Source organism: Oncorhynchus nerka, linkage group LG9a (assembly GCF_034236695.1).
Source record: "Oncorhynchus nerka isolate Pitt River linkage group LG9a, Oner_Uvic_2.0, whole genome shotgun sequence".
In the NCBI taxonomy this organism is placed as follows: Eukaryota; Metazoa; Chordata; class Actinopteri; order Salmoniformes; family Salmonidae; genus Oncorhynchus; species Oncorhynchus nerka.
Window position 1 is genome coordinate 4,303,881 of NC_088404.1, and position 24,981 is coordinate 4,328,861.

General features: G+C 40.6%; 1 pseudogene; it reads right to left on the reverse strand.

Annotated features, from left to right (window-relative positions):
* LOC115117246 (mucin-2-like) overlaps window positions 1–24,981 on the reverse strand; it is an 80,016-nt pseudogene that overhangs the window by 21,624 nt on the left and 33,411 nt on the right.

Consider the following 24,981-nt stretch of genomic DNA (forward strand, 5'->3'; position numbering starts at 1 on the left):
TGTAATGTTGCTAAATAACTATTTGTAACTACTGTAGTGTAGTACTGCAAATTACATTTGTCGTAGTCGGCAAGATCAGATATCCCTATTAATCAATACCACCACATTACAAAAAGTAAATAAGTAAATAATAGATTTCAAAATAGATTATTTTAAGTCTTAAAGTGGTGTGATAATGTCTATCTCAAATACTGTCTGTATCAAAGAATGTCTGTGTCAAGAATGTCTATATCAAATAATATCTATATCAAAGAATGTCTATATCAAAGAATGTCTATCTCAAATAATTTCTATCTCAAAGTGTACTTTTTACAATAGCACAGTTATAATTACCATATTTGTTGTCACATTTAATCTCTTCGGAGTAAGAACGATTTTGTAAGACTTGTAATAGACAATCAGAGACTGAGGGCAGGTCGCATGTCCAGACGGATCGCAGTTATAGTTGTCGATGATGACACTGAAGTTCTGTCGAGGAACTATTTCTTTAATCAAAACGTAGGTGCAGTTTTCCTGGAAACTGTAATATTGGCCATCAAATGTGACGTAATGAGGGTCTCCCCATCCATAGCATATACCTGAGAGATAGAACAGAAGAAGGTAACAAATAGATCTCTCATCAATACAAGAGTTTAAAGTCCTACTCCAATATTCCCCCCCTACTTCTAAAACCAAAGTTGCGCCACTGGATCAGACCAACTCCTTGAAGTTTGCAGTTGTGTCAAAAAAAAAACTATTTTGTTCAAAACATATTGTATTTCTTTACCCTTTAGTATGTGTACTTTACTTTATTTATACTTGGGATATCACTTTCAACAGGAAAAGTAAAAAAAATCACTGAAAAGACGTCTTTAAAAGAAGTAAATTGGGGCAATACGTATTTGTAGAAGGTGAGAACAGAAGATAATTAAAAACATTACGTTTTGAACTTACATTCACATTCGTAGTGATAGCAGCAACCTGATTCGTCATAGACTTTCACTGGTGGGAATCCATTTTCACACACAGGCTTTTCTACAGACTCACAGACCACAAACGTCGTGGTAATTAAACGCCTGTGGCAAGTCTGAGTAGCGCAGTTGTCTGTCTTCCAAGTCTCACCATCCTAAAGTTGAAAATGTATGTTTTAGTCATGAAAGTAAACACACTACGTACTACACAACACTGATAAACTACACAACACTATGAACTACACAACACTATAAACTACACAACGAACTACACAACACTATAAACTACACAACACTATGAGCTACACAACACTATGAACTACACAACACTATAAACTACACACACTATGAACTACACAACACTATGAACTACACAACACTATGAACTACACAACACTATAAACTACACAACGAACTACACAACACTATGAACTACACAACACTATGCACTACACAACACTATAAACTACACACACTATGAACTACACAACACTATGAACTACACAACACTATGAGCTACACAACACTATGAACTACACAACACTATGAACTACACAATACTATGAACTACACACACTATGAACTACACAACACTATGAACTACACAACACTATGAACTACACACACTATGAACTAAGAAACACAATAATGTTTATTTTATTTCATTACCTTTCTTGGTGGAATGACATATTCACAGCCCTTGTAAGGTGTAGTCGGGGACAATGTAGATGTTGTAGAATGTGTAGCTTCTGTTGTTGTTGAGACAGTACTGACTGTAGTTGAGACAGTGCTGACTGTAGTTGAGACAGTGCTGACTGTAGCTGAGACAGTGCTGACTGTAGCTGGGGTCGTAGAGAGACATGGTCTGGCTTGTTTCTCAACAACACAACTTGAGTTACAGTAAGAGGTGAAACACCAGCCTGCCCCATCAGTCTCATTATATACCAAGGAACCTAAACAAAAACATAATATTAGTAATGAATAGATATTAAATGAAGTGTATGAATGCAATATGTAGTCAGAATTAGTCATTTTAATGAAGGAAGCTTTCACTTACCAGCAGGGAAATATTGTTTTTCATATGTGCAAAAACATAATGTGGTAGGATTTGTGGTTGGGGTGGTCGTTGGGGTTGTGGTAAAGGTTGTTGTTGGGGTAGTGGTAGGTTTTATTGTGGGGATAGTGGTAGGAGTTGTTGTTGGTGTAGTGGTAGGAGTTGTTGTTGGGGTAGAGGTAGGAGTTGTTGTTGGGGTAGAGGTAGGAGTTGTTGTTGGGGTGGTCATTGGGGTTGTGGTAAAGGTTGTTGTTGGGGTAGTGGTAGGTTTTATTGTGGGGATAGTGGTAGGAGTTGTTGTTGGTGTAGTGGTAGGAGTTGTTGTTGGGGTAGAGGTAGGAGTTGTTGTTGGGGTAGAGGTAGGAGTTGTTGTTGGGGTAGGGGTAGGAGTTGTTGTTGGGGTAGTGGTAGGTTTTATTGTGGGGATAGTGGTAGGAGTTGTTGTTGGTGTAGTGGTAGGAGTTGTTGTTGGGGTAGAGGTAGGAGTTGTTGTTGGGGTAGTGGTAGGAGTTGTTGTTGGGGTAGAGGTAGGAGTTGTTGTTGTGGTAGGAGTTGTTGTTGGGGTAGTGGTAGGAGTTGTTGTTTGTTGTTGTTGGGGTAGTGGTAGGAGATGTTGTTGGGGTAGAGTTAGGAGTTGTTGTTGGGGTAGAGGTAGGATTTGTTGTTGGTTGGTTGTTGAAGCAGCTGAAGTAGTTGTTGGGGTAGTGGTAGGAGTTGTTGTTGGGGTAGTGGTAGGATTTGTTGTTGGGGTAGTGGTAGGAGATGTTGTTGGGCTAGTGGTAGGAGTTGTTGTTGAAGCAGCTGAAGTAGTTGTTGGGGTATTGGTAGGAGTTGTTGTTGGGGGAGTGGTAGGATTTGTTGTTGGTGTAGTGGTAGGAGTTGTTGTTGGGGTAGAGGTAGGAGTTGTTGTTGGGGTAGAGGTAAGAGTTGTTGTTGGGGTAGTGGTAGGAGTTGTTGTTGGGGTAGATGTAGGAGTTGTTGTTGGGGTAGTGGTAGGAATTGTTGTTGGGGTAGAGGTAGGAGTTGTTGTTGGGCTAGTGGTAGGAGATATTGTTGGGGTAGAGGTAGGAGTTGTTTCTGGGGTAGTGGTAGGAGTGGTTGTTGAAGTAGCTGTAGTAGTTGTTGGGGTAGTGGTAGGACTAGTTGTTGGGGTAGTGGTAGGAGTTGTAGTTGTGGTAGTTGTTGGGGTAGTGGTAGGTTTAGTTGTTGAAGTAGTTGTAGTAGATTTTGGGGTAGTGGAAGGTTTTGTTGTTGAAGTAGTTGTAGTAGATGTTGGGGTAGTGGTAGGATTTGTTGTTGAAGTAGTTGCAGTAGTTGTTGGGGTAGTGGAAGGTTTTGTTGTTGGGGTATGTGTGGTAGTTGTTGGGGTAGTGCTAGGTTTTGTTGTTGGAGTAGTTGTGGTTGTTGTTGGGGTAGTGGTTGGTTTTGATGTTGGGGTAGTGGCGGCAGTTGTTGTTGTAATGGTTGTTGTTGTTCTTGTTGTTGGGGTAGTTGTTGTTGTTGGACTTTCTGTTGTTGTTGTTGTTGGGGTAGTTGATGATGTTGTAATGCTTGTTGTGGGCCTTTCTGAGGTGGTAGTTGTCCCATTGCTACAAACATCAACACAACATCTGACTCTGATCTCGTAGTTGTAGCATATTGGTGGGATGCCTTGATCCTTGTTGTGGCATATCAGTCCAACTGAGGGATTACATTCAACATTTTGACCTAGTTCGGCCAAAGGAACATAGATGTTGTCTTTGGCTCTGCATTCTACATCCTTAGGTTGGCTACAAATATCATTTGTATATTTCTTTATATTTTCTATGGTTTCATAATCTCCTCCTTCTGGTCCAACAGAGGGATAATATTTGCTAATCCAGTCTGACCATTCACAGACAGTCTTGGTCAGGCAGTGTGGAGTAGTAGTGGGTGAAGTGGGTGTTGGTGAAGTTGGGGTTGTTGTGGGTGTAGTAGAAGGGGTTGTTGTCAGTGTAATGGTTGTTGTGGGGGTAGTTGTAGGGGTTGTGAAGGTGGTAGGGGTTGTTGTTGGGGTAGTGGCAGGAGTTGAGAAAACAAATGTTGTCGGTGCTTGGGTGGATATCTGTGTTGTTGGTGTAGTTGTTGGAGTTGGGGTGCTGGGACAGGGGTTCATAATCCGGACAATAGTTCCATTCTCTTTGCAGGTGGCAGTAATACAGGTCCCGTCACCGTCAGATGTGTGATATATGGTCGCTCCATACGGGTATGTTCTGCCGTTGTAGAAACAATAACAAGCTGCAATAGGATTTTCACAAGGAACACAAGTTATTATCATGTAATCATCTTGTCATGTTACCTTCTTGGTAATAATGTAGGCAAATGTTTCAGTTATTATCATGTAATCATCTTATCATGTTACTTCTTGGTAATAATGTAGGCAAATGTTTCAGTTATTATCATGTAATCATCTTGTCATGTTACTTCTTGGTAATAATGTAGGCAAATGTTTCAGTTATTATCATGTAATCATCTTGTCATGTTACTTCTTGGTAATAATGTAGGCTGATGTTTCAGTTTGTAGTGGTTTTCCTTACCTTGGACATCATAGCTGCAACTGACCTCAGTTGATGAGCAACGACTTGAAAAAGAAAGAGGGAGGTTACAGTACCTTTCAAAGTCGAATAAAATATGAAGAGCTATTTGCTATGAAGTACAAATAATGTTATATGTTATATTCACAATAAGGTATTAACAGGTCAAATCACAACCTTTGAAAATCAAAATCAATTGAATGGTAGGTAAACCTCTTTGTAGGTGGACTATTGACATTGCCTTATCTGACCAGAAATACAGGCTACCTTAATAAGTCTTATACCAACCAGTACAGTATCTATGTATTTATCAAAATGTGATCTGAAATGATCTGAAAACATACCATGGCTGACAGTTCTCTTTGGAAGGTATAACCTCTCCCTCGTTGTAATGAGTTCCATCTCCATCGTAGCAACCACAGTCCTTCTTACTGACACACTTCATGGTACTTTCTTCCAAATAAGCCTGGGCCGAAGGACATTTTGGATAGCAACCTTTAAGATAAAAACAGTCAATTTAATCCAGGACACCTGCACAGATTAGATCATCCTCATGGTAACTTGTTCTAACACCAAAGCTGTAATGGATATGATATTTCAATATTTGTATTTCGTTTTCAGTATAGATTTCAGTATAGATGAACAAGGGAGGGGGAGGCATTACATATTTTATACTATACTTTTGTAACAACTTGGAATGTAAATTGTCCAAATCAAACGGTGTTGGGGATGAATCAGAATAGTTGGGTAACATAGATAAGATGTTTTATTTTCATTATATGCTTGTGAGTTACTTCTCATTTAGAATGTATCTTGTTGTACTATAGTGGTTGTAGTTATCCTTTCTCTGTCCTGGGTTCAGTTACTTGGACCGCAGAGGGGAGAGGTCAAGCTTGTCTTCATATGTAAACACATCTTTTAAACCATGTGAAGGAATGATTGAGGGGGAACCAATTATCTCTTGGCTCCACAATGTCTGTGTGCCAGTCACTGTGTCTCTGTGATCTTGTCCAGGAGGGGTGTATTTGATATATTGTAGTGGATGAGGTTTTGTTTTTGGTCCTGAGTGGTACCAAGAGCGAGATAAGAACATAGTTTAGGAGACAAAGCTGAACGATAATTTATAGCCAATGCTGTCTGGCTATGTGTCTTTGCTATAAAGGATCTCAGTTGCAATGTGTAGGGACTCTCAGAGAATTCATTTATAGACACTGAATTGATCTGAGAGTCACAGGGTTGTGATGGAGCTCATAATAATTAAAGTTGGACTTTATGATAACTCTGACTTGTGTGGTGGTTTGCTCTCATGATTTGGTAAATACAGGAAATTTCCACTACAACGGCCAAGCTGTTATGAAGGGCTCTTAGTTACCTTCCAGTGCAGGGATCTGACTGGAGCATGTTCCTGAGGGATTCTTGCAGGTCTTCATACAGGGGTATCCACACGGATTATAATGCCACTCACACTCACCAATAGGGTTGTAGAAATCACAGAACAGAGCTGGTGAAATTAAAACATGTCACATTTTAACTGAACCAGGGTCCTAAAAGATTGATTGAACAGTTACACATTGAAATCATAAATTGGTATTTTGTCCCGATAGCTAAACAATCCCACCTATCCATCAATCAATTGTCCCACTCAAAGAAAATGACTCACGGCAGATATCTGGTGTCCTCCACTTGATACAAGCCCCTGCCTCGTTACAGGCCTGGGCGTAGGCTGCTACAGCTGTACAGAAACACTCGCAGTCTCCCCCAGTGTCACAGGCACACGAGTCCCTCACACAGGCATCATGGAATGGCGTGGGGTCCACCTTATAGGAAGATGCATTAAGCCATCATTTATTTATTCAATGCATTGCTCAGCTTGTTGAAGAGACTACAGATGAATTATTGACAATGATTATTATTGGGTTGGATGGCTGACTTCATGTTTTTGTTATCTGTTTAGTACTACTTTTGTTTTTTGTCCATTATGGTGACTGTGTGGACATTCACATGATTATTGACAAACCAATTTTATTGGAAAGATTGCAATTTTTCCATCATGCAACTCTGCTTGTCATTGTGTGACCTTATTGGAAACCTGTTAGCGTAAGACTTGTGCTACAAAATGAATGTTCGTTATAAATTCCACCATATGATTGTTATTATGACCCTGAAGCTGTGAGGTAAATTAACTCTTGTTGAAGCCTTAACCTTATTGACCCTGAGGCTGTGAGGTAAATGAACTCTTGTTGAAGCCTTAACCTTATTGACCCTGAAGCTGTGAGGTAAATGAACTCTTGTGGAAGCCTTAACCTTATTGACCCTGAAGCTGTGAGGTAAATGAACTCTTGTTGAAGCCTTAACCTTATTGACCCTGAGGCTGTGAGGTAAATGAACTCTTGTTGAAGCCTTAACCTTATTGACCCTGAGGCTGTGAGGTAAATGAACTCTTGTTGAAGCCTTAACCTTATTGACCCTGAGGCTGTGAGGTAAATGAACTCTTGTTGAAGCCTTAACCTTATTGACCCTGAGGCTGTGAGGTAAATGAACTCTTGTTGAAGCCTTAACCTTATTGACCCTGAGGCTGTGAGGTAAATGAACTCTTGTTGAAGCGTTAACCTTATTGACCCTGAGGCTGTGAGGTAAATGAACTCTTGTTGAAGCCTTAACCTTATTGACCCTGAAGCTGTGAGGTAAATTAACTCTTGTTGAAGCCTTAACCTTATTGACCCTGAGGCTGTGAGGTAAATGAACTCTTGTTGAAGCCTTAACCTTATTGACCCTGAGGCTGTGAGGTAAATGAACTCTTGTTGAAGCCTTAACCTTATTGACCCTGAGGCTGTGAGGTAAATGAACTCTTGTTGAAGCCTTAACCTTATTGACCCTGAGGCTGTGAGGTAAATGAACTCTTGTTGAAGCCTTAACCTTATTGACCCTGAGGCTGTGAGGTAAATTAACTCTTGCTGAAGCCTTATCCTTATTGACCCTGAAGCTGTGAGGTAAATTAACTCTTGTTGAAGCCTTAACCATATTGACCCTGAAGCTGTGAGGTAAATTAACTCTTGCTGAAGCCTTAACCTTATTGACCCTGAGAGGTAAATTAACTCTTGTTGAAGCCTTAACCTTATTGACCCTGAAGCTGTGAGGTAAATTAACTCTTGTTGAAGCCTTAACCATATTGACCCTGAAGCTGTGAGGTAAATGAACTCTTGTTGAAGCCTTAACCTTATTGACCCTGAGGCTGTGAGGTAAATGTACTCTTGTTGAAGCATTAACCTTATTGACCCTGAGGCTGTGAGGTAAATGAACTCTTGTTGAAGCCTTAACCTTATTGACCCTGAGGCTGTGAGTTACTGTGTATTAACTCTTTTTGAAGCCTTAACCTTATTGACCCTGAGGCTGTGAGTTACTGTGTATTAACTCTTGTTGAAGCATTAACCATATTATTGTACTTATGCAGTGCAACGTTGGCTGCGTTTACACAGGCAGTCCAATTCAGATCATTCACCAGTTATTTTCATATTTAATTAATACCTATCTGATCTTGTCCTTAATGTGTAAACAGCAAACAAAAAACACATGGAATCTGATCTTTTGAGCTCTGATTTATACCACTTCCATATGTGGATCTCAATCCTGATTCAAACCCAATTCTCCATGCGGTCTCTGTCTGGACGCTCAGATCTGATGTTTTTTCTCTAAAGTGGGTTGTTTAATGCACATGACCTGCCATTACCATGACAACCTGCCATTACCATGACAACCACCCCAAAATGTGATGGACTGGAAATGATCATTGCATCTGTGGTGCTACTTCAGAGCCTACAACAGTGTGAATGAACAAATCTGATATGGAAAACGACTAGCAGACAGTCAGAAAAAAAAACTGCGTTTACACAGGCAGTTCGATCTTTTACCAATTATTTTCATATTTAATATCTATCTGATCTTACTTTGTGTGGACAGTCAGAAAAAAAGATATAGCTTTTTTAAAGGTGGATAGCCCGAAAAGGGAATCTAGCCCTTTTAGAGTTGAACCCTCAGTCTGCTGACTCACATCTCAAGTCCATATTTATATTACAGATGAACTTTTCTACGACCTGTACTGCAGTAAGGTGCAGAGAGGTCAGTGGCTGGGTAACAACGGGTTATTTACAAAGCCAGATTTACTCACAAATAAACCTTGATGAAGGTCAAGTTCCCCATTCAACAAATAGCTCCAACATCCAGAGCGATTTAGGCTATTAATCCTTAAGCGTTTATTGATGCACCCTGTGCGTCGATCTAAGTAACATCATAAATCACAAGCTGTCAATTTAAGCTAGAGATATCAGGTTTTTTGTACGGACTGCTTCTCAATCCACCACATCCGCCTATGCCGGCCTTCTGCATCTGCGGTGAACAGTGGCTGAGTTATAGACCACAAGATGTCCCGACAATCTTTCATTTCACAGAAACGTCTGTAGCGCCTGAATGGTTTGGCCTAGAAACTATTATGACCACTCTATAGAAAGGGGAGACTCCTGTGAACAAGATGGTGAAGGTAAGCCACGCAAACGAATGGAAGTATGGAGGTTGTTTTGTGGCAACAGAAATAATATGCCCCCCCCCAACAAACAAAAAATATTTAGATTTCTTAAATCAAAATCTTATTCCTTATGATTTATTTTTGACAGTTTCTTTTGACCATCTTAAAACAATTCCAACATGAATATGTTGTGAAAATTACAATTTTCACCAAATGTAAAGACCAAAAGCCAAGATGCACAAGTATTTAATATTTTTTATTTTTTAATATATATATATCTGCTGTACTGTCTTTGAAATGTATCTGCTGTAAATTCTATTGAAAATATCTCTAAGTAACCAATTGAATGTATCTGCTGTAAATCTATTGAATGTAACCTGCTTAGACTTTGAACATGAAATGTATCAATTTTACCAAATGTAAAGACCAATGTATCCAAGATGCACAAGTCATAGCCTTTGAAGATCTGCTTGTTTTAACCTGTCCATTGAATGTATCTGCTGTACTGTCTATTGAATGTATCTGCTGTCTGTCTATTGAATGTACTGTCTATTGAATGTATCTGCTGTACTGTCTATTGAATGTATCTGCTGTAGTATCTATTGAATGTATCTGCTGTACTGTCTATTGAATGTATCTGCTGTACTGTCTATTGAATGTATCTGCTGTAGTCTCTATTATTGAATGTATCTGCTGTAGTCTCTATTGAATGTATCTGCTGTATCTGCTGTCTCTATTGAATGTATCTGCTGTAGTCTCTATTGAATGTATCTGCTGTAGTATCTATTGAATGTATCTGCTGTAGTCTCTATTGAATGTATCTGCTGCTAGTATCTATTGAATGTATCTGCTGTAGTCTCTATTGAATGTATCTGCTGTATCTGCTGTCTCTATTGAATGTATCTGCTGTATCTGCTCTCTATTGAATGTATCTCTATTGAATGTATCTGCTGTACTGTCTATTGAATGTATCTGCTGTACTCTCTATTGAATGTATCTGCTGTAGTCTCTATTGAATGTATCTGTCTGTAGTCTCTATTTGAATGTTTCTGCTGTACTGTCTATTGAATGTATCTGCTGTAGTATCTATTGAATGTATCTGCTGTATGTATCTCTATTGAATGTATCTGCTGTATGTCTCTATTGAATGTATCTGCTGTAGTCTCTATTGAATGTATCTATCTCTCTATTGAATGTATCTGCTGTCTCTATTGAATGTATCTGCTGTAGTCTCTATTTAATGTGAATCTGCTGTAGTCTCTATTGAATGTATCTGCTGTAGTCTCTATTGAATGTATCTGCTGTAGTCTCTATTGAATGTATCTGCTGTAGTCTCTATTGAATGTATCTGCTGTAGTATCTATTGAATGTATCTGCTGTAGTCTCTATTGAATGTATCTGCTGTAGTCTCTATTGAATGTATCTGCTGTATTCTCTATTGAATGTATCTGCTGTAGTCTCTATTGAATGTATCTGCTGTAGTCTCTATTGAATGTATCTGCTGTAGTATCTATTGAATGTATCTGCTGTAGTATCTATTGAATGTATCTGCTGTCGTCTCTATTGAATGTATCTGCTGTAGTCTCTATTGAATGTATCTGCTGTATATGTGTGTCTTTTTATCTTCGTTTATATCAACTATGTCGACTTCCTAACAACTTTGGTATTGAATCTACATTGAATAGTATCTGCTGTGTACTGTACCTGTGAGTGGCAGGCTGAGAAAATGTTACTGGTGATGATGCTGCAGCGTTTCAGAGACCAGGACTGCCTGTATGATCTTAAAGTGCATGGGTTTTTTATGACATCAGCGTTGGGGCAACTGGGTGACACTTTCCAGCTGTTCCCAAACTCCAGAGCTTCAACAACCACTTCCTGGTTTCTGGACGTGAAGTCGTTCTTTCCATTACCGTCGTAGTTACCACACAGACCACACACTTGGCCCTGGAAGGAAATTAAACATTTAAAAATAATAACTCGAAGTAGAAAATCAAACATCACATTGTTTTGTAAGCCAATGCAAATGCTAAACGAAGCTACATTTCTAGTCACTCACCTGGAAGGTAGAGCTGAGTTTGATGAACAGGCTATTCTTCTTGTCCCACATGAGGATCAGGCCATTTTCAACCTCAACAACAACATAGAGACCGATAGAGTGGACCTGGTATGGTACGTCCACCCCGTTCTCTTGTTTGATCACTTTTACAGATTCATCTGCTAGTATGATCTCATTGTTCTGAAGACAGAAACAGAAAGTGTTCATTGCTAATGTAATACTAGTAGACAGGTTTACACTGTGGTGGTGCTGGGTTTAACACTACCCAGGGTTACACTGTGGTGGTGCTGGGTTTTACACCTAACCCAAATACATAGCTAACCCTAACCCTAATACATAGCTAACCCTAACCCAAATACAAAGCTAACTCTAACCCAAATACATAGCTAACCCTAACCCTAATACAAAGCTAACTCTAACACTAATACATAGCTAACCCTAACCCTAATACATAGCTAACCCTAACCCTAATACATAGGTAACCCTAATACATAGCTAACCCTAACCCTAATGCATAGCTAGCCCTAACCCTAATACATAGCTAACCCTAACCCTAATACAGAGCTAACCCTAAGCCTAATATATAGCTAACCCAAACCCTAATACATAGCTAACCCTAACCCTAATACATAGCTAACCCTAACTCAAACACATAGCTAACCCTAACCCAAATACATAGCTAACCCTAAGCCTAATATATAGCTAACCCTAACCCTAATACATAGCTAACCCTAACACAAATACATAGTTAACCCTAACCCTAACCCTAATACATACCTAATCCTAACCCAAATAAACAGCTAACCCTCACCCTAATACATAGCTTACCCTAACCCTAATACATAGCTAACCCTAACCCTTATACATAGCTAACCCTAACCCAAACACATAGGGGTGATTTTTGTGCCGCTATCAAATCTGCCCGAGAATTATTCAGACACTCCGTCAGACAGCCCTGTCAATCTAGTGTGCTAACAAAATGCATGGAGGGGACGAGATAAATGCATCCAGAGTTCAGCATGCTATTACACTCACAGTCACCGGTGTCGACATTGAGTCAAATGTTCAGACTTGTCTATCGTACCTTTAATGCATGTATGTAGCCATTTATGAACAGTAGTTCCTACCCCCAAGAAGAGCTTGATGGCCTTGGAACAGGTGGTGCCGGTGGTTCCACAGGGAATGTTCTCTGTGATCACTCTAAAGGTACCGTTTGGATTGTTGCTGCAGTAGTCCTGCAGGATGTTTTCAAATCCACAATCAGAAAACATCTTAGTTATTATTATTATTACCTCATCTTAATCATAATTAGAAAATATGTGCATCATACATAAGGTAGGGGTTTTAATAAAAATACAAAGAAAATCCTAAATAAATATAAATGATTATTGCCCTACCTGAGTAAGAATGTATTCACAATCTCCATTGAAAGTGAACCTTTCCTCATCAAAAGTGATGAAATGCCCATCTCCATATATGGCACACATCCCATCACACTGCTTATTGGTACACTGCCATTTTCTGCCTTCGCAAGTGCTACAATGATGCAAACATAATCACATGGGAAGATTTTAGAGGGAAGCATTTGACATATCCAAAGAAGAAGAAGAAGAAGAGGGATAGAAGTTGATTTTACCAGGTATTGCAGTCTACTTTGAGCACATGTCCAGGTTGGTAATAGACTTCATTGTGAGAACAGGGACATATGTCTTCCTTGATGCATCCTCCGTTTCCATCAGACAGCAGACCATCAGGACATACACAGCCTGACACACACTCTGCACTGATCTATAACACAATGAATCAGGGAAGGACTGACATGAATTTAACTTGGACATTATGTGCCTGAATATCCCTCCACCCACCAGGGTATAAGATGTGGACATTATGTGCCTGAATGTCCCTCCACCCTCCAGGGTATAAGTTGGGGACATTATGTGCCTGAATGTCCCTCCACCCTCCAGTGTATAAGATGGGGACATTATGTCCCTGAATGTCCCTCCACCCTCCAGGGTATAAGTTGTGGACATTATGTGCCTGAATGTCCCTCCACCCTCCAGGGTATAAGTTGTGGACATTATGTGCCTGAATGTCCCTCCACCCTCCAGGGTATACGTTGTGGACATTATGTGCCTGAATGTCCCTCCAACCTCCAGGGGTATAAGATGTGGACATTATGTGCCTGAATGTCCCTCCACCCTCCAGGGTATAAGATGTGGACAATATTTGTCAAATGGATCAATTGATCAAGTGTTTGAAAAGACACAAGGATGACTTTTAAAGATGATTTCTTTGATGTTCATGGAGATTAGGTTCTCTATAAACGTTACAGTCTGCTCAAACAGAAACCCTATAAAAAGTAAATCTCATCTGAGGATATCGTTTGGATCCTGGGCCTAGCTATGTCCAAGGTAAATAAATAATTTTATCAATCTGACACTGTGGCAACATAACATCGCTGACAACGCTGGTCCGACCAATCGGATTCCACGCTTCAAGAATGCTTCGAACTGTGGACTGGGATATGTGCCACATGGCGGCGAACAACAACATTGAAGAATACGCTGATTCGGTATGCGAGTTTATTAACAAGTGCATCGGTGATGTTGTACACACAGCGTCTATTGAAACATTCCCCAACCAGAAACCATGGATTGATGGCAGCATTCACACAAACCTGAACCGTGAACAACTGCTTTTAACCAGGGCAAGGTGACCGGAAACATGACCGAATACAAACAGTGTAGCTATTCCCTCCGCAAGGCAATCAAACAAGCTAAGCGTCAGTATAGAGACAAAGTGGAGTCGCAATTCAACGGCTCAAATACGAGAGGAATGTGACAGGGTCTACAGTCAATCTACAAAAGAAAAAACCCCGTTGCGGATCACGATGCCTTGCTCCCAGACAGACTTAACTACTTTATTGCTCGCTTTGAGGACCATACACACCACTGACACTACCAAAACCTGCGGGCTCTCCTTTACTGCATGCAGCCAATGTGAGTAAAACATTTAAACGTGTTAACCCTCGCAAGGCTGCAGGCCCAGACGGCATTCCCAGCCGCGTCCTCACTGCATGCAGAGACTAGCTGGCTGGTGTGTTTACAGACATATTCAATCAATCCTTATCCCAGTCTGCTGTTCCCACATGCTTCAAGAGGGCCACCATTGTACCTGTTCCCAAGAAAGCTAAGGTAACTGAGCTAAATGACTACCGCCCTGTAGCACTCACTTCCGTCATCATGAAGTGCTTTGAGAGACTAGTCAAAGACCATATCACCTCCACCCTACCTGACACCCTAGACCCACTCCAATTTGCTTACAGCCCCAATAGGTCCACAGACGACGCAATCGCCATCATACTGCACACTGCCTTAACCCATCTGGACAAGAGGAATACCTATGTAAGAATGCTGTTCATTGATTACAGCTCAGCATTTAACACCATAGTACCCTCCAAACTCGTCACTAAGCTCGAGACCCCGGGTCTCAACCCCGCCCTGTGTAAACTGGGTCCTGGACTTCCTGATGGGCCGCCCCCAGGTGGTGAGGGTAGGTAACAACATCTCCACCCCGCTAATCCTCAACATTGGGTCCCCACAAGGGCGCTTTCTCAGCCCTCTCCTGTACTCCTGTTCACCCACGACTGTGAGGGCATGAACACCTCCAACTCAATCATCAAGTTTGCAGACGGCACTACAGTGGTAGGCTTGATTACCAACAACGACAAGACGGCCTACAGGGAGGAGATGAGGGAGGAGATGAGGGCTCTCGGAATGTGGTGTCAGGAAAATAACCTCACACTAAATGTTAACAAAACAAAGGAGATGATCGTGGACTTCAGGAAACATCAATTATCCCCTATCTACATTGACGGGACAGTAGTGGAGAGGGTGGAGAGTTTTAAGTTCCTCGGCGTACACATCACGGACAAACTGAAATGGTCCACCGACACAGACAGCGTGGTGAAGAAGGAGCAGCAGCGCCTCTTCAACCTCAGGAGGCTGAAGAAATTTGGCACCAAAAATTTGGCACCAAAAACTTTTACAGACGCACAATCGAGAGCATCCTGTCAGGCTGTATCGCCGCCTGGTGCGGCAGCTGCTCCGCCCATAACCGGAAGGCTCTCCAGAGGGTAGTGAGGTCTGCACAAAGCATCACCGGGTGCAAACTACTTACCCTCCAGCACACCTACACCACCCAATATCACAGGAAGGCCATGAAGATCATCAAGGACAACAACCACCCGAGCCACTGCCTGTTCACCCCGCTATCATCCAGAAGGCAAGGTCAGTACAGGTGCATCAAAGCGAGGACCGAGAGTCTGAAAAACAGCTTCTATCTCAAGGCCATCAGACTGTTAAACAGCCATCACTAACATTGAGTGGCTGCTGCCAATATACTGACTCAACTCTAGCTACTTTAATAATGGAAAAATTGATCGAAAATGATGTAAAAAATGTAACACTGGGCACTTAAACAATGCCACATAATATAATGTTTACATACCCTACATTACTCATCTCATATGTATACTGTACTCAATACCCTCTACTGCATCTTGCCATCTTGATGTAATGTTTGACTAGCCACTTCAAACAATGCCACTTTATATAATGTTCTCATACCCTACATTACTCATCTCATATGTATATACTGTACTCTGTACCATCTACTACATCTTGCCTATGCCGTTCGACCATCACTCATTTGTATATTTATGTACATATTCGTATTCATTCCTTTACACTTGTGTGTATAAGGGTAGTTGTTGTGAAATTGTGAGGTTACTTGTTAGATATTACTGCACGGTCGGAATTACAAGCACAAGCATTTCGCTACACTCACATTAACATCTGCTAACCATGTGTATGTGACAAATATATTTGGTTTGGATTTGATTTGTATGTTTTTATTAAAACGTGTTGCAATGCATGTTTTTGTTAACGTGTTGTAAGGCATGTTTTTATTAACGTGTTGTAAGGCATGTTTTTATTAACGTGTTGTAAGGCATGTTTTTATTAACGTGTTGTAAGACATGTTTTTATTAACGTGTTGTAAGGCATGTTTTTATTAACGTGTTGTAAGGCATGTTTTTATTAACGTGTTGTAAGGCATGTTTTTATTAACGTGTTGTAAGGCATGTTTTTATTAACGTGTTGTAAGGCATGTTTTTATTAACGTGTTGTAAGGCATGTTTTTATTAACGTGATGTAAGGCATGTTTTTATTAACGTGTTGTAAGGCATGTTTTATTAACGTGTTGTAAGACATGTTTTTATTAACGTGTTGTAAGGCATGTTTTTATTAACGTGTTGTAAGGCATGTTTTTATTAACGTGTTGTAAGGCATGTTTTTATTAACGTGTTGTAAGGCATGTTTTATTAACGTGTTGTAAGGCATGTTTTTATTAACGTGTTGTAAGGCATGTTTTTATTAACGTGTTGTAAGGCATGTTTTTATTAACGTGTTGTAAGGCATGTTTTATTAACGTGTTGTAAGGCATGTTTTTATTAACGTGTTGTAAGGCATGTTTTTATTAACGTGTTGTAAGGCATGTTTTTATTAACGTGTTGTAAGGCATGTTTTTATTAACGTGTTGTAAGGCATATTTATATTAACGTAATGTAAGACATGTTTTATTAACGTATTGTAAGGCATGTTTTTATTAACGTGTTGTAAGGCATGTTTTTATTAACGTGTTGTAAGGCATGTTTTTATTAACGTGTTGTAAGGCATGTTTTTATTAACGTGTTGTAAGGCATGTTTTTATTAACGTGTTGTAAGGCATGTTTTTATTAACGTGTTGTAAGGCATGTTTTTATTAACGTGTTGTAAGGCATGTTTTTATTAACGTGTTGTAAGGCATGTTTTTATTAACGTGTTGTAAGGCATGTTTTATTAACGTGTTGTAAGGCATGTTTTATTAACGTGATGTAAGGCATGTTTTTATTAACGTGTTGTAAGGCATGTTTTTATTAACGTGATGTAAGGCATGTTTTTATTAACGTGTTGTAAGGCATGTTTTTATTAACGTGTTGTAAGGCATGTTTTTATTAACGTGTTGTAAGGCATGTTTTAATTAACGTGTTGTAAGGCATGTTTTTATTAACGTGTTGTAAGGCATGTTTTAATTAACGTGTTGTAAGGCATGTTTTTATTAACGTGTTGTAAGGCATGTTTTATTAACGTGTTGTAAGACATGTTTTTATTAACGTGTTGTAAGGCATGTTTTAATTAACGTGTTGTAAGGCATGTTTTTATTAACGTGTTGTAAGGCATGTTTTATTAACGTGTTGTAAGGCATGTTTTTATTAACGTGTTGTAAGGCATGTTTTTATTAACGTGTTGTAAGGCATGTTTTATTAACGTGTTGTAAGGCATGTTTTTAGGCATGTTTTTATTAACGTGTTGTAAGGCATGTTTTTATTAACGTGTTGTAAGGCATGTTTTTATTAACGTGTTGTAAGGCATGTTTTTATTAACGTGTTGTAAGGCATGTTTTTATTAACGTGTTGTAAGACATGTTTTATTAACGTGTTGTAAGGCATGTTTTTATTAACGTGTTGTAAGGCATGTTTTTATTAACGTGTTGTAAGGCATGTTTTTATTAACGTGTTGTAAGGCATGTTTTTATTAACGTGTTGTAAGGCATGTTTTTATTAACGTGTTGTAAGGCATGTTTTTATTAACGTGTTGTAAGGCATGTTTTTATTAACGTGTTGTAAGGCATGTTTTTATTAACGTGTTGTAAGGCATGTTTTTATTAATGTGTTGTAAGGCATGTTTTATTAACGTGTTGTAAGGCATGTTTTTATTAACGTGTTGTAAGGCATGTTTTTATTAACGTGTTGTAAGGCATGTTTTTATTAACGTGTTGTAAGGCATGTTTTATTAATGTGTTGTAAGGCATGTTTTTATTAACGTGTTGTAAGGCATGTCCCATTGTAGACTTACACAGTGACTGTCTAGTGTTTGACAGCTCTTCTGGCACTCTGAGCCCTTGGCTCCGGGCCCTGCACTAGAACAGTTGAAGAAACCCATTGGTTCTTCACAGGCTGTAGGGAACAAAAGTAGGCTTTATAGGTTAGTAGGGATTAAACTACAGAGTCTTGGTTGTGAAGTGATATACTGTATTTCAGAGTGCTCACATAAATGTTGTGGTTCTCCAGTACAGCTTAATTTCCCATCTCTGCAAGAGCTGGGTGGTTAAGAGGGATACAAGAGGAGGGGGTTAAGCATGGTTTAGCATGCCTCTTGAAGTAAACCACGACTTCAGAAGAAGACGGTTGATTTCTAAATATTTTATTAGAGCCACAACAGAGAAGACCATCAGATTTTCAGAGATATTCATTCACATGCCAACCAAGTCCTCACCATGTAGCCCCATAGATCCTGGTGACCTCTCCAGGGGGCACTACTGTGCCTCCATTGTAGCAGGAGCAGCGTGAGGCAGGGACACACTCTCCCTGGTCATTCAGGTAGGTTCCCTCGGCACAGCCACAGCCGTCCACAGACACATGGTCTAGCTATTCAATTCAATTAAAAATGTTTTATCCACGAGGGGAAATTACTTTGGGCATGTCTGCAACAGCAACAACATCCACAACAACAAGAAGATACACAACAACATGACAACAAAGACAACAACAACATCCACAACAACAAGAATATACACAACAACAAGACAACAACAACAACAAAGACAAAAACATACACAACTACTACAACACAGCAACAACAAGACAACAACAACATACACAACTACTACAACACAGCAACAACAAGACAACAACAACATACACAACAACAAGACATTAATAAAATGAATAATAATAATAATATTAAATAAGTAACATGAATAGAAATTAGATGTCCATGTAAATGTACCTGGCAGGTGAAGTCTGTCTGGCTCAGTGAACGACAGGTGCGGTCACAGCTGGTCATGGTGTAGTCATAGACCATCGTGTCAGGGCAGCTGGAGGAGTACTTCCCTGTGGAAAACAGTATGGTGATTCAACATTTAATTATATGTTTTGGGGTATTTTGTTTTTAAACAAGAGGGTAAATACGCCATCTTGATCCAAGATGAAGACGTGTTTTGTTCGTGTCTCGTGTACTTTTGTATTTTTTGTATATATATTTCAACTTTATTTTCTCTTTCCGATTTTTAATTCGATTATACCTTCCTGTAACCTGCCTCACCCAATGTGATACGGTATCGCTATTATTAAAAAATATATATTATAATTTTAGAACACATTCAAGATCCTCCAGAAGCTAACCAGCTAATTAGCTAGAAGCTATTTAGTCATTGTTAGCTACTGCTAGCGGCTTTTACCTTCTGCACAGATACCAGCCCAGTATCGAACTGTCTCTCCACAACCATGCCGGATTCCTGCCATAATCCCTGGACCACTACTTCTGATCTTCACATAGCTCACAGCTAGCATGCACTCAACGTGTCATCCAGTACCGAAGCCATCCCTGAGGCCCACCTCCCGGCCTACTCAGCTGTTCACCCGAACCCCACTCATACACGGCTAGAGCCCAATACTCCACCGGATCCTTGCTGTAAACTCTGGACCTTGGCACAGGTTCACCGCTGCTACCGATTGGCTATTGGCCACTGCCACGAAGCTAGCATCAGTTAGCCGTGAGCCAGGCGCATCTCCCGGCTAGCAAACTAAATTCTACAATACCTCTTTCGCCATCTGGCTTGGATTCTCTGTCGACACGGCCCCCCGCCGCACCACCACGACTGGTCTGCCGACGAATACTCCATCCGCTGCGCCTTCAACTGGCCTCCGTCGCAGGGCTACTAACTTTAAACGCCGTGTCGCCCGAGTGCTAGCGTAGTGGCGGCTTCCCTGTTCCATCTACTGCTGCCCTCTGGACACTATGATCACTTGGCTACATAGCTGATGCCTGCTGGACTGTCCATTAATCATGGTACTCCATTCTGTTTATTTATTCTTTATCTGTCGGCGCCAGCCGCGAACTCAGGCTCTGTGTGTAGTTAATCCGACCCTCTCTGCCTAGTCATCGCCATTTTACCTGCTGTTGTTATGTTAGCTGATTAGCTGTTGTTGTCTCACCTGTTGTTTTAGCTAGCTCTCCCAATCAACACCTGCGATTACTTTATGCCTCGCTGTATGTCTCTGTCAAATGTCAACATGCCTTGTATGCTGTTGTTCAGGTTAGTTATCATTGTTTTAGTTTACAATGGAGCCCCTAGTTTCACTCTTCATACCTCTGATACCTCCTTTTTACCACCTCCCACACATGCGGTGACCTCACCCATTACAACCAGCATGTCCAGAGATATAACCTCTCTTATCATCACCCAGTGCCTGGGCTTACCTCCGCTGTACCTGCACCCCACCATACCCCTGTCTGCGCATTATGCCCTGAATATATTCTACCATGCCCAGAAATCTGCTCCTTTTATTGCTTGTCCCCAATGCTCTAGGCGACCAGTTTTGATAGCCTTTAGCCGCACCCTCATACTACTCCTCCTTTGTTCCGCGGGTGATGTGGAGGTAAACCCAGGCCCTGCATGTCCCCAGGCACCCTCATTTGTTGACTTCTGTGATCGAAAAAGACTTTCATCCATGTCAACATCAGAAGCCTCCTCCCTAAGTTTGTTTTAATCGCTGCTTTAGCACACTCCTTCAACCCTGATGTCCTTGCCATGTCTGAATCCTGGATTAGGAAGGCCACCAACAATTCTGAGATTTCCATATCCAGCTATAACATTTTCTGTCAAAATAGAACTGCCAAAGGGGGAGGACTTGCCGTCTACTGCAGAGATAGCCTGCAAAGTAATGTCATACTTTCCAGGTCCATAGCCAAACAGTTCGAACTACTAATTAAAAAAATTACTCTCTTAAGAAATAAGTCTCTCACTGTTGCCGCCTGCTACCGACCCCCCTCAGCTCCCAGCTGTGCCCTGGACACCATTTGTGAATTGATCGCCCCCCATCTAGCTTCAGAGTTTGTTCTGTTAGGTGACCTAAACTGGGATATGCTTAACCTCTTGAAACTAGGGGGCACCATTTTCATTTTTGGAAAAATAACGTTCCCAAAGTAAACAGGCTATTTTGTCAGGACAAGATGCTAGAATATGCATATAAGCGGAGGATAGAAAACACTCTAAAGTTTCCAAAACTGTAAAAATATTGTCTGTGAGTATAACAGAACTAATATTGCAGGCCTCAACGGTTTTTGAGTTATGGCCATTTTTCTGGGATTAAAGGTCCAAAATGAAAATAGAGCAATAATTTTTCCGCTTCACGTCAAAGTCAAGGAGCCTCCGGTGTCAATAAAAAAAGAACCAGCCATTTATCTATCGTCATTTAAGATAAATCGTACAATGTCACATTGGTGATGTTCAAAAATAGGTGTTTAAAAAAAAACAGTTACAGATCCAGTTGCAGGGTGTTCATACGAAAAGTGTGCTGGGGAGCTCTGTGAGATTTCTGTGATTCTCTATGATTTTCTGAAATAACACACACTCACTAAACCCTCCGTAAATAACTCAGTTCTTAACGTAAAGACTTAAAACTCAGGATTCTGTAAAGGCATACCCCAATCAGGATATGAGTTTATTTATAGCTTCCTGTGCCAACCGGAAGTGCCTTAAATTGTGTCATAGTGGCTGTTTCCAAGGGTTAAAAAGGTCAGATCTTTTCAAAACTTCATATGTGTGATTAGGTAACCCCCATAAACTGTAAGTCAGTGATTTCTCCCAACAGATGTCAAAGAAAAGCTCTCTCTCACACACACACACACACACACACACACACACACACACACACACACACACACACACACACACACACACACACACACACACACACACACACACACACAGCAAGGATGGAGTGACAATGTGCGGTGCTTAAAGACACACAGAGCCTGCAATGGCATTTCCATATTCTCTAGGCCGTGCCGAGTTCAACGAGATGCCCCGCTTGACCGTAGCTCGCTCTGAGTGCAGCGACCGTGAAAAAAAGTAGGCCCAAAATGAAGCCTGGCCCTAAATGTCATTTGCTTTTGGGTGACAGTGAGAGAACCGTTAGGGTGAGAAGCACAATTCGACCTCAGGTACGATCCTGAGGTCCTCCCGATCTGTGCAAACCTTGACCGTGTGGCATTAACCCTTAACAGTAAAACAGGGTTTTTTGATCTCACAGATTACAATGACATCTCTCCCCATAGGAATACATTGCCTGCTCCTCTAAAGTCAACCTGAAGCCTATGTGGGTTATGAATGCCTTATGAATCTGTCTTCGATGACAGTCCATCAGGACACTATGAGGTCTACCTGTGTCGATTGTAAGCTTCCTGGACCAACCGGAAGTGGTTAAAATCACCCTAAAAGTGTATATCCATACTCTACCTGCAGTTTGATAGAAATAGTGCATTCAACCCTGTGTAAATCTGTCAGTTCTTAACGTAAAGACTTAAAACTCAGGATTCTGTAAAAGCATACCCGAATGAGGACATGTGTTGATTTATAGCTTCCTGTGCCAACGAGAAGTGCCAAAATTGGTGTCACAGGGGCTGTTTCGAATGGTTAAAAAAGTCAGATCTTTCCAAAACTTCATATGTGTGATTAGGCAACCCCCATGAACTGTAAATCAGTCATTTTTCCCATAAAAGTTCAAAGAAAAACTAAATCACACACACACACAGCTTGGCAGGAGGGACCCATTGGGGTTTGTAGAGACAGACAGTGCCTGCAATAGTTAGCTTTGTACGAGCTAAAAAAGAACCGTCAGACCTAGAGTTCCGAAACTTTAGAAACCTGTTCTAGACATCAGGTCGATAGTGCGTCGTGAGTTACTTGGCTCTAGAACGTTCTCGGGCCGAGAAACAGCCTCGTACATTTGCAATGACTTCAATTCATTTAGACTATTACGAAAATGACGACATTTAGCAAAGTCTCAGAGACGCAAAACTAGGTGCATTGAAACCGGCTCGGCCCATAGAGACGGACCCCAACGTTTCTGTCCGATAGCTCATTCAAGGACCCCGTAGCAAGGCATGGAATAAGTGGATTTTCAGCACCAATTAGGGTTTTGCTCGGGCACCGAAGGACCTATCGAGAGGAAACTCAGGATTCGGGGTCGCCTCACATAGGCCTACACATAATGTCTGAACTGGACCCGCAGCTATAACGTAACTATGGTTTTTACGTTTTTATTATGGTTTGAACAGAAGGCGTTGTGAATTTTGGGCCAGCTCTGAAGTATGTGATAGTTGGCTACTAAGTGAGTTGGAAAAAGTGGGTTTGGTGTCAGTTTGGTGTCAGAATGATCTCTAATTGACTGATGGACGGTGACTTGCTGGTGACTCTTGTCCATTTGCAATATGTTTAAACAGTGAGGTACCATCACCAAAGTGACATTCTGAATTCAACCCTAACAAGCCATGGAGAGGAACCAGAATCACTGCCCAGCCATCCCGAGTTCATAGGTTCAGTCAATTTCGCATTCCTGCAGGATTTTTATAGCATGACAAATTCGTGATGGTAAATGCCCATTGAACCATATTGCAAATGCACAGTGAATTTGCAAAAGTGAGAAAACATAAACAAATGGACATAATGAAATCAACACAACGAGCGATGGAGAAGAACCACTATCAATGCCCGGCCATCCTGTGTTCATCAGGCCAGTCAATGTTGCTTTTCTGCAGGATTTTTGAGAATGACAAATTCGTGATGGTACATGCCCATTGAAACATATTGCAAATGCACGTGCACTTGCAATATGATTCTATAGTGAAAAAAACATCACCAAATGGACATGATGAAATCAATACAACGAGTGCTGGAAAGGAACAACCATCACTGCCCGGCCATCCCGAGTTCATCAGGCCAGTCAATTTTGCATTTCTAAAGGATTTTTGAGCATGTCAAATTTCTTATGGCATTTGGACCCAAAAAGTGACTTTTGACTTTGACTTCCTATGAAATCATATTGCAAATGGACAAATCATGTTCCTTATGCACAAGTTAAAAAAAAATGATAATACATTTTACAAAAGTATATTCATACAGTTCTTACACATGATTAATTGACAGAAAATCAAAACAATTTCGAAAAACGGTTCAGAAAGCACTTTTTTATAAGGGTGATACGTTTTTGAAAAAAAGTTCACATTTTCGACTTTTGACTTCCTATGAAATCACATTGCAAATGGACAAAACATATGCCTTATGCACAAGTAAAAAAAATATATATAATAAAATAGGACTAAAGTATGTTGATACAGTTCTTATACATGTGTAATTGACACAAAATTTGAAAGAATTTCGAAAAAACGGTCTAGAAAGCACTTTTTTGGGGGGTGACTGGATGCAGTTTATCAGTGTCATCCATTTTGTTACTAAAGTACCTTATACCACCCACTACTGCGACCTGTATGCTCTTGTTGGCTGGCCCTCGCTACATATTCGTCGCCAGACCCACCTGCTCCAGGTCATCTACAAGTCCATGCTAGGTAAAGCTCACGTTGGCAATACCCACCCGTAGCACGCAGGTGTATCTCACTGATCATCCCTAAAGTCAACACCTATTTTGGCCACCTTTCCTTCCAGTTCTCTGCTGCCTCTGCTGCCTGTGACTAGAACGAATTGCAAAAATCGCTGAAGTTGGAGACTTTTATCTCCCTCACCAACTTTAAACATCTGCTATCTGATTAGCTAACCGATCGCTGCAGCTGTACATAGTCAGCTGTACATAATCGGTAAATAGCCAACCCAATTTACCTACCTCATCTCCCATACTGTTTTTATTTATTTACTTTTCTGCTCTTTTGCACACCAGTATCTCTACCTGC